Consider the following 12,101-nt stretch of genomic DNA (forward strand, 5'->3'; position numbering starts at 1 on the left):
AGTCTGAGGAGCAAAACAGAGATAAGGGATGATGAAGGGGGGGCTGAGTGGGAATGAGTGAAGCCAAAAATGAAAGAAATGAAGTGAGAGAACAGGGATCAAAGATGACTGTAGGAGGAGGAATAGAGGGGAGAAAAAGAAGATGGATGGAAAGCTGCAGGAAGGAGAAGGGGGTCGGTGTTTCTCAGCCCACATCTCAGGCTCTCTCTACTCCTCTGACAGGCATAAACACCTGCTCCCCTGACGCTTTGTGCCATCGAGTCGTTCCGCTGAAACCGGTTATGATGATGACGCACAAGGTGTGTAAACGGGCGCGTGAGTGTGTGTGCATGTTTTTATTTATGGATGTACGCTGGGACATGAGCGGAACATACAGTTTGTAATCATCATAATGCAAACATCAATAGCTCGTGGCATTCCTTCCTTCTGTTAAAAAAGTACATAATTTGGTGCTGAGACATTTGTTGAGCTGTTGTCAGGATTTAAAACAGGCTGTGATTCCTCTGTGATCAGATGAGGGATTTGCTCTTCTGTTCTTTAATTGAATTTGAATTTAATTAAAGGTTATGCTGTAAAGGCTGCCCAGCTGCGTGCATGTACCTCCAGATTATTCCTTGTAATTCAGTGACAATTAACAAAAAACAGACTTCTGCAAATAAACCTAAAGCCCCAAAGGCCTGACGCTACTCTAGAGGCTTAACGTTCATTACATGTAACAATGTGAAACTCCTGGAGGGATGAAATATATTAAGCTAATGGGTTTTCATCTTTATCTGTAGTGATGCTAAAAATATTGATGTTGTCCCTTAAAATGCAGCCAGAGGAAAGGTTACAGGGTCACAGAAAACAAGAGTCTACCACTTTGGGGTATTGTACGTGCTCATCCAATTTCATGGTAATCTGATTTTACTTTGAAAGATGTCGGTGTGAGCTGACTTTTTTTTCCCTGAGGTCAAAGTAAGCTCATGAAGAGCTCACTGAGTATCTACAATTATGTGGAGGATCCAGATGCTCTAATTAGAATATTTCTGCCAAAAAACCCGCCAAATTCTAAACATTAAAAGAAAATTTGTAATTTGTTACAAATGTTCTCAATAATTAGGAAAAAATTGCTTTTTTAGTCCCAGGAAACAACTTGATATTAAATTATTTAAAAAATAGACCAGTAAAATATTTTTTATTTTATATACCATACAGAGAATAAAAGATGGAAATAACCAGGATGATGTCACCCATTGGTTAGTGAAGACGATTATGAAGCATGGTGATCATTCAGTTAGCATTAGCTAAGAAGTTAGCTAAAAATATCACAAGCCAACCAACATGAGTAACGCTAACAGCAAACATAATCTAATAAGATATTTATTATTTTGAAGAAATTAATAAAGAAAGCACTGAAAATGCTTACCAGATTAGTGGGGAAAGACCTAGATTATCGAATCATGTGGCCGCCTGCACATGCTGAACTAGCTTTTATAAAAACAAACCCAGCTTCTAAAGTGACACTCATAAAGATTTGGCTAATAGTAATATTACCATCAACAACATAAACTATTGTTTTAACAGTCAGGCAGTTGCTGCTCCCATCACTCTGTAATGTGATTTTATGTGAATGGCATCAGTGTGGAATAGTAGGACCCAGTGAGAGTAGTTGACTAAGCATTCGGAGGTCTCCTGACTCCAAAGCACTCTCAGCATTATTTCAGACTGATCATCTGTCAAAAAGTGCAGAGTAAAGTCTGTAAATATGGATTCTAAGTGCTAGGCTTACTGACAAACACGATGCATTTCCTGTGAACTCCTGTGAATAAAACTCGATGTAAAGTGAAGCTCCAAAGATGGAAATGTTTGCATTAGTAGTAACTTCATGCAGCCACATCTGTAATACTGCAAATGTTGTTGTGCTTTGGCTCAATTGCTCTGTGTGGTTTTATTTATCAATAGTTAGTGATTGTTTTATTTATTTAAATGAAATAAAAGTGAGAGAGAGAGAGAGAGAGAGAGAGAGAGAGAGAGAGAGAGATGGCTACTTGAAGTGCTGACAGCGTTCAAAGTCCTCGCTGCTGCTTTCGTTCTGGATCGTGTGAGCTGCCTCGTGGAGCCTTTACTTAATTCGTATACTTCACGGTGAGCACTGAACCAGCCTGGTGAAGCTCCACACCATCTAATGTAAAGACTTCTCTGTCAGCTTTCTTTGTAGTTTTCCTTTAAGATTAACCCCAAAAAACTGGCACTGCAGAGGGCAAAGAGAGGTGGAGGAAATGGAGCAAAGCCATAGTGGAATCAATCTCATCAAAGATGAGAGATTTCACGGTAGATTTGGGTAATATCTTAAACTGCATTTACATTTTTGGCAAGAAGGAAAGGAAAAAGCAGGCAGTGCTAATTGACAAAACAGAAAAGTAATATAGAGACAGTCTTGTGGAGCAAAAACACTTGCAAAAAGTTTTTTTTCTTTTTTGTAATTATGCAAAAATTTTAACTAAATGTCCCGACTGAATGAACAGCCAGCAAATATGCACGTCTCCTCAGAGTCCTGCTGCAAGTGTGGAAAAACAGCAGTTCCACCCTAGACCTGTTATGCAAACTAACTGTTACTGGGTTCACTCTCCACTTCATGCTGCATGCGCAAACATGATCCCTGTATGTATGCTTCACAGCTGCATGCATAATTATGCCTGGGTGGACACATACAGGGTTTTTGGGGAGTTTTGAATGTCTTTGAAAGCACTAACCAGTGCTCGATTTCTTTCTGTCTGCATGCATTTATGTGATGCACACGACAGAACATAAGTGAGTTGGGAGGGCCACAGATGAAGGAGCCATCCATAAGTAAAAGACGGAGGAAGAGTTGAGCTGCGCTGCTCATGAAAAGATGAATGCTGTGCAGCTTTTGGCATGTTTATCAGTAAGTCTCAGAGGGAAGAGGATGCTTGCTTGATTGATGGCTGCTCAGTTTCTAATTACTCTGAATCAGAATCAGAATCAGAATCAGAAACTTTATTGTCATTGTCATGAGAACAACGAAATTAAGAATGGTCCCCGATCATTGCATCATCCCTAGCAATATCAAAATATAAATAAAACAATAAAATTCAATAAATAAAATAGATAGAATACTTAAAATACTAATAAGATATAACAGTAAAACATTCACATACATTCCCACACACATGCTTCAGACCGTGCATAGATTAACACAAGAGTGGCGTGATGGACATTTTTTTGTAGTATTCAGATGTGTTATTGCAGTTGGATAACAGCTGTGTTTGAGTCTATTAGTCCTTGCTCTGATTGCCCTGTACCGTCTGCCTGAGGGCAACAGTTCGAACAGGGAGTGGCCAGGATGTGAGGTGTCTTTTATGATGTTTTGGGCCTTTTTAAAACAGTGGGCGTTGTGTAGAACTTCCAGACGTGGTTGGACTCCTGTTAATCCTGTCAAAACTCCAAATCTGACTCTCAATACTGCCTGCTGCATTGCCACTGAGGAGGTGAAAGGACATAAATAAGTTGATGCCTTCGGTTGCTTTACTAACAGAAAGACTCTTCCTGCTCCTTCCTCCTCTCCTAATGGATTTGAGAGGCTTTGTGCATTTCTGTGGGCGTGTAAATGGATGTGATCGGCAGTTGCCGCATTTAACAGTGGCTAATGATGATGGATAAAGATGCTGATTACAGTGGCTACACGTCTTGGGTCTGTCCCTGTCTTCTTTCACCACAGCCTCTGAGGTTTTTTTCCTCACACCAGTGTGTCAAAGCGGCATGATAATTATCCTCCCCTCACTGTCTCTCCATGTCAGTTGAATGCTGCCTTTACTGTTAATTTGACACCATTTTGAGGTTAAGGAGTCGTGTGTGATGAGGAAATGAGTTCTGTTTCTCTGTTTGACTGGTCAAGATGTAATAACGCAGTGGTTTTTCAGCTCCTTTTGATTAGGCCATACCATTTCACAATCCCTTTAGTGACACACTTACACCTGAAAAAAGGGCACATTACAAGGGCTCAACTGCAGTCTGGGCACTTTCTACAAGGGTAAAGGAGGTGTTTGACATAATTTATGCTCACTAAAAGTTCATTTGCTGGGTCTCTCATCACTGGGAAATCAGGTGCAGGGATTTATTCATACACGGCAACATACGAGACAAAAGCAGCTTGAGTCACTATTTGGTATGACCACTTTTATTCTTCAACACAGTGTGAACTCTCTAAGGCAGCTTTCTTTTAATTTCCTGAAGTAATCTTCAGAAAAGTTCTCCAGGCTTCTTGAAGGACATTCAAAGCTCTTCTTTGCATGCTGGCTGTCTTTTGTTCTGTTCTCTGTAAAGATGATTCCACACGGCTTCAATAATGTTGAGGTTCAGGCTCCGGGGATGCCAGTCCTTGACTGATAGTGCTCCATTGTGTGTTTTTCGATCCAGGTATGCTTTTACTGTACTGACAGTGTTTTTTTGTTCTCAGTTGTCCTTGTCCTTTTTCTTTTGTTCTCCATTTGTTCACTTTCCTCAAATCAAAATAAGGACACACTACACATCATGTCAAGATATGCCAAGTTTTCAGCTAATATATTTTTGGAAATCATCTTTTTTATCCAAAAATACCATTATATGTCTGTGAAACTGTGTTATCTTTGGCATTTTTGTAGATTCAAGTAAAGAAATGGGAACCAATTAATAATTTTTGTGACAGGCTGCTTGTAATAAAGCGCCTATTGTTATGTGGAGACACACCACTGACTTTTTGTCCTTGTTAAGTGGCTAAACAAATAAACAAATAAACAAAAAAACATTCCTTTAGGTAAAGGTCGGGATTGAAAACAAGCAAAAAAAAAAAAAGTAGCCAGTGTCCAACAGAAAAATCTGAAAGACCTTCAAAAAGCCTGGAAAACTATCGCTCAAGACCACTTTTGAAACATTACAACAAGTCTGGCTGACAGTATAAACAAATGAGAGGTGGCTCAAAGATTAGCGCTAAGCATCAAGTTTTGTAAAAACACATACTGGGGGGAAGTTTGGACTGTATTAAACCTAATCACGATGCTTTTTCATATAGTGTCCTGCTAGCATCACAAATCAAATCAAAATCAAATCAAATCACTTTTATTGTCACATCACATGTGCAGGTACATTGGTACAGCACATGTGAGTGAAATTCTTGTGTGCGAGCTTCACAAGCAACAGAGTTGTGCAAAATACAATAATGTAAACAAGCAAAATACAAGAATGGCTACATCTGAAAAAATAAATATATGTACAATATATAATAGTATATGCATTTCTGGATGTGTATACTAAATATTTTTTCTACGTGTGTGTGTGTGTGTGTGTGTGTGTGTGTGTGTGTGTACACATATTTTACAAATTAAATAGAGTAAACAATAAATAAAATATATAAAAATATACAAAGTTGAGACATGTGCAAAACAGTGGCATTACTGTACAGTATGGAGTGCATAATAAATGGTAAATGGCCTGTATTTATATAGCGCTTTACTAGTCCCTAAGGACCCCAAAGCGCTTTACATATCCAGTCATCCACCCATTCACACACACATTCACACACTGGTGATGGCAAGCTACATTGTAGCCACAGCCACCCTGGGGCGCACTGACAGAGGCGAGGCTGCCGGACACTGGCGCCACCGGGCCCTCTGACCACCACCAGTAGGCAACGGGTGAAGTGTCTTGCCCAAGGACACAACGACCGAGACTGTCCAAGCCGGGGCTCGAACCGGCAACCTTCCGATTACAAGGCGAACTCCCAACTCTTGAGCCACGATCGCCCATAATGTTAAAGTTCCAGTAGTGAAGCTGAGGTGTCTATGAAGTGTTCAGCAGTCTGATGGCCTGGTGGAAGAAGCTGTCTCTCAGACTGCTGGTACGGGACCGGATGCTGCAGAACCTCCTTCCTGATGGAAGTAGTCTGAACAGTTTATGGCTGGGGTGACTGGAGTCCTTGATGATCCTCCCCGCTTTCCTCAGGCAGCGCTTCCTGTAGATGTCACAAAGAGTTAATAGAGGTTTTGCTAGCTTACAAAAAGTTATTTCTGTGCTTTCAGCTGCAATTCTTTGGTTTTCGTTAATTGTTCTCAATAGTTGCAATTTGGATATATGGACAAGGGGGAAACTAAGGCAACATCAAAATACAATGTTTTAGTAAGATGCTTGGTCTGCTGTGAAAAAATTCCAAAAGGTATTTCATCATTTGTCATTTTAATGTCTGTCTGACAAGTTGGTTCAAAATCTCCTACATTTTGATCTGAAGACTGCAAAAGCCATACCATGTAATAGTTGAGTCTAATTGAATTGAATTGAATCAAATCTCTATTTTGAACATCTTAAAAAAGTACAAGAGAGAAATAAAAAAGAGACAAACAAACAAAAAAGCACAATTTCCACACCATCTATATGAATCTGCACTTTTGGGAATTCCCAAATAAGACTATTTTAGTTTACTTAGATTAAGCGATAGTTTATTCCTGTCAAACTATTTTTTAATTTTGCACATTTCTGATGTAATTGTATCCAGCAGCTCTTTTAGATTCCCCCCAGAACAAAAAATATTTGTGTCGTCTGCAAATAATACTAATTTTGATATCAATACAAATATAATTTATATAAAGGTTCATATAATTGTAATACTCATTAAATTATTCAGTGACTCAGCATTCCCTATGGAAGGCAGCACTGTCAGCCTGGAAAAGACATTCGGATTAGAACAGATATTTTAATCCCAAAGGTGATCACTCGAGAAAAAAGACCCAATTAACTCATTCACTGCCAGCCATTTTCAAATCAGGTAACTCCCCATTGCCAGGGTTTTTGAGCATTTTTACTCATTTTTGAAGAGCCACAGAAAACTGTGTGTTATGATCATATAAACGCTGAACCTAGAGTCAGTACGGATTCAGATCAAGCAGATCAACATCATCGGCACTATTAGATTCAATAGAATACATCACAAATTCCATAGACAAAAAGCAATATGTGGCTGGGTTATTCATAGACTTGACAAAGGCATTTGACACTATAGATCATGATATATTAATAAGAAAACTGGAACGTTATGGTGTCAGAGGGGTAGTTTTAGATTGGGTCCGGAGTTATTTAAGTGACAGAAAGCAGTTTGTGAAAATAAATGGTGGTTGCTCCTTATGTATGGACATTGCTTGTGGTGTACCCCAAGGGTCAGTTTTGGGTCCAAAATTCTTCAACTTGTACATTAACGACATCTGTAAAGTGTCCAAAGTATTAAAAATGGTTCTCTTTGCTGACGATACAAACATTTTTTGCTCTGGTGATGATCTGCAGAATTTATTGGAGGATATGACTAATGAAATAAGTAAAGTGAAGTTCTGGCTTGATAAAAACAAATTATCATTAAATTTGAATAAATCTAAACTGATGTTATTTGGAAATAGTAGTTTAAATACAAATGCAAAGATTCAAATAAATGGTGTTGATATTGAAAGAGTCAGTGAAAATAAATTTCTGGGGATAATAATAGATGAAAAACTTAACTGGAGAGCTCACGTAAGATATATTCATTCCAAAGTATCACGAAGCATTGCAGTACTAAACAAGGCAAAACAGGTATTCGACAGAACATCACTTCATATTCTCTACTGTTCACTGGTTTCACCATACTTAAGCTATTGTGCAGAGGTCTGGGGCAATAACTATAAAACCACATTACATTCACTTTTTACTCTTCAAAAGAAAGCAATTCGAATCATCCACAATGCAGGTTATAGGGAACATACAAACTCACTATTTTTGCAGTCTGAAATATTGAAAATTGACGATATAGTGAAATTCCAAACAGCACAAATTCTATTCAAAGCAAAAAATAAAGAACTGCCAGGTAATATTCAGAGTATGTTTTTTTTGAAAGAAGGAAGTTATAATTTAAGGGGTTTTTGTAACGTCAAAACAATGAAGGTACGTACTACAAGAAAAGGCTTTTGTGTTTCTGTTCAAGGAGTGAAACTATGGAACAAACTGAATATGGAATTAAAGCAATGTCCAAACATAAAACTGTTCAAAAAGAGTTATAAAAATATGATCTTCTCGATCTATAAAGAAAAGGAAAATATTTAAATTAAGTGAATGTCTCTATTTAAAAACAAACAAACAAAAAATTCATGATGTGATATTATAGTATATAGTATATCAGAAATCTGTTCACTATTTTTATTACAAATTATATCAGTAAGGAAGCTGACTAAATATTCACTGATAATTTATGGGACAGGGGTGGGATTAAATAAGTGTATACTTCTTCCCACTCCCTTTCAACATGTAAATTAATCAGAATGGTTTTTTGTATGTAATTTGTATAGTATTTTTTTTCTCTCTTATTTCTTTTCTAAATGTACTTGTATATTGTTCACATGTTGAAATAAATTACCAATCAATCAATCAACCTACCAAAATGAAGAACAGACTCTCTTCTTTCATCCAAAAAAAAAGCTTGTTTCTACCATTTTCCATTCTTTAGTAATCAGCTGTAGAAGAGAGGTGGGTTCCACCAAAAATGCCTGTTTTGACCAAAAAAAGGGAGAAAACGAGCTTTTTGTGAAAAATACATTTCAAGCAGAAAAGTGCCTTTGACACTAATATTTCTTGCTTTGTGACACCTCTAACATATAAAATAGTTTTTCACTTCTATAAAACAGAAATAACACTGAGAAAGGTTATGTTTTATCAAAACAATTTATTTACAAATATATGAAAAAATAAAATTCACTGACAAGCTGCCCGAGGTTGTATTCTGGCCCCTCCCATTGAAAAACGTAATTGACGTCTATAGACGTCAATGGCAGTGAATGAGTTAATGCCCTTTACAGCATAAACAGAGCCACCAAATCTGGTCACTGTGGGGTCAAGTGGAAGCCTAACCCAGCTGTCACAGAGCAAAATGTGGGGTACACCCTAAACAGGTGGTCAGTCTATCACAGAGTTAACACAGAGAGACAGACAGCCACTCACGCCTACATCCAATTTAGAACTGCTAGAATTGCCAATTAACAATTGTTTGGACTGTGGGAGAAAGCTGGAGTACCTGGAGAACCCACACAAGCACGGGCAGACTCCACACTGACCAGCGGTTTAAAACCAGGGCCTTCTCATCCAACAATCCTAACTAATGCGCCCTTGAATTATAATTTTAATTTCGTTTGAATATATGTTTTGTTTTAGAGTCATTCAGCTTCATAAGCATCACTTCATTTGATCCCCTGAGTTTGAAAACCAGAAGGCGGGAGTGTTTTTTTCGTCTTCATTGTTATTTCTTCCACATTCGCTTCTCTTCATTAGCTCCCTATTTAATCCAGAATCCCATTTAAAATGTTTCTGTTCACGTCCAAAGTCTTCAATAATTATCTTAAAGACCTCATAGTACCGCATCACCCTGACACAGCACCTCACTCTCAGACGTCTGGTTAACTTGTGCTTCTGAGGATATTTAAAAGTAGAATGGGAAGCAGAGCCTTCAGCTTCCAGATCTTTGAATCAGCTCCCAGATTGGATTTGGGAGACAGATACCCTCTCTACTTTTAAGATTAAGCTTAAAACTTAACACTTTTCTTTGTGATAAAACTAATAGTTAGATCTGGATCAGGTGACCCTGAACCTTCCCTTAGTTGTACTGCAATAGGTCTAGGCTGCCTGGCGCTTCCCATGATGCAATGAGTGTTTCTTCTTCACACACCTGTTTTCACTCAATATGTGTTTATACACCAGACTGCATTTAATCATTAGTTATTATCGCTCACTGAAACTCTTCCATAGTGTGTCTTTTGTCCTGTCTTCCTCTCCTCACCTTCACCTGGTTGTGGCAGATGGCCGCCCCTCCCTGAGCCTGGTTCTGCTGGAGGTTTCTTCCTGTTAAACGGGAGTTTTTTTCCCACTGTCTCCAAGTGCTTGCTCATACAGTGTTGTTTGATTGTTGATTTCTCTGTACTATTGTAGGGTCTTTACCTTACAATATTAGGCAGTTGTTATTTGGCGCTATATAAATAAAACTGAATTGAATTTACTGAATTATTCAGGGAACATGGGATAACATCCAAACCTGTATACTCCTGGTGTCTTCAGTCTTTTGTAAACAGGCCTGTGAACACTGCACCTTGCCCCTCATGCCTCGCGTCTCCTTCATGTTACAGGCTTAATTTATCTCACTCCTGTGATAACGAAGAAGACGTACACGAGGAGAAATGGAGGCCTCAGGAGGGCTGTGTTCTTTGTGCATTTCACGATTAACATTCATAAGTGACACTAAGGATTTGAAGTAACTTAGTGCGATTAGATGGAATTAGTTCTAGATGGTTGACGGTGCAAAGTGTTGGTAAATAAGGGATGTTTCAAAGGACTTTTCAAAGTGCATTACTTCAATAAGATGCTTTAGTTAAGATGCACAGAGTGGACCTGCTCTTGGACGTGAAACTATAAGTGAGAAGCCCTTTGGAAAAGTGTCCTGATGTTTGTAAGATCAGACAAAATGAGGATGATAGGTTACTTTATGTGCCATGTGAACAGTCAATTAAGAATCCGGCCAGAGAGGATCACCTGATAAGTCCTGAGAAACCTTCACGCACAGTTCATGGCACATACACTTGCTCACAAACTGAGTACACACACATTAGCGCACATGTATCCATTAAAAAAAGTTTGCATAATATCAGATGTACTCTCGCTCTTCAGGGTCAGTGCATCGTCTTTTCAGAACCTCTTCTGTCGAGGAGATTAAAGGCCCTGAGAATTACCACCACAATGTGGTCGTGTGATTATTTCCAGGCCAGGTCTCGACTGGGGAGCTACTTTTGGAGTTAATGATCAGAAGGGAAGTGGTGGAAGATAAAGACAGAGGCAGAGCAACCCCTCGAAACCTATCAGCATTCATCTTGGGGACGATTTGCTCTCACATTTTCCCAGGTGAGAGCTCAGCAGAGGGAATATCCATCAATACAGAGCCTCCTGTATTTCCCAGGAGATTTGGAGGAAATTATGTCCATGATATGGTTATTTTACCCAGATGGAAGGATTTTCTCTATCTTGCAATTTGTAATTAGCAGCAGATTAGGTGTGCTCCTTAAATAGAGGCACATTCCTATAATGAACTGGGAGTTGACATGCATGATAATGCATTCTGTGCACAGTCACACCCTTCTCTCTCTGGGCCCTGCACACCTGGAATCCCCTTATTCTGTCAATCTGTTCAGCAATTAGAGTGAGCCCTCCCTGCCACCTTGGCAGGAGTGATGGGAAGTGGCTTTTCCAGGGAAACGTGTACTCGTGTGTTAAGCTGCTTATGCGTGGTTGCATGTGCAGAAGTATGGTCACATACAGGGTTGAAGATTCTATTTTATTCCCATAGAAGTTAAAGTAGAAATCTAACACCTTGATTCTCTAATTAAACCTTTCTCATGCTCAGTGTTACTTCTAGTTTTTTAAATCACACTCTTACCAGCAGAGATAAGCTTACTGAGTAAGTATACACCGCATCTCCCTGCTTCTCTTCAGTTTTCTCATGCTCCTTATCCCTATATCACCAAGCTACTGAGCCTCAAAGCCATGCTAAAAACAGGCCACACACGCTCCCATCCTCCTTCTCTTTTGTCACCATTTCTGAATCATTTCATCTCCAGCTCATTCTGCTTCACAGTCACATGTGTGCTTTGTTCGCATCTGTCAGGCTCTTGGGTGCTGATTGTTCAGCGATGACGTGGTTGTTATTGTGAGGCTGCTTTGACCACTTTGCAGCTGTGTGCCTTTCCTGCAGTTTATGTTGTTTTAATCAGGAATAAACCAACAGAACAACATCAGGGTGAGTTATCTACCTCAATTCAGTTCAGTTTTATATATATAGCGATTCAACAGTGACTCGATGTTTTGTGTTAAGACACTCCAATATCAGAAGGTGGCAACAGTGGTGAGGAAAAAACTTTCTTCTTACTGAGGTCTCTCACGTGACATCATGTGCATAGTGCTTGAGACTTATCTGCTATACTGGACATGATATAACCACCACTTATGGAGAATTCCCACCTGGTTCCTTGAGTTTGTTGGTTTTCACTGGGTGAAGTCGGTTACAAAGAAGGTGC

This window comes from Diplotaxodon limnothrissa, linkage group LG9 (assembly GCF_057381915.1).
Source record: "Diplotaxodon limnothrissa isolate DT_005_m linkage group LG9, D_limnothrissa_male_GT1.1, whole genome shotgun sequence".
In the NCBI taxonomy this organism is placed as follows: Eukaryota; Metazoa; Chordata; class Actinopteri; order Cichliformes; family Cichlidae; genus Diplotaxodon; species Diplotaxodon limnothrissa.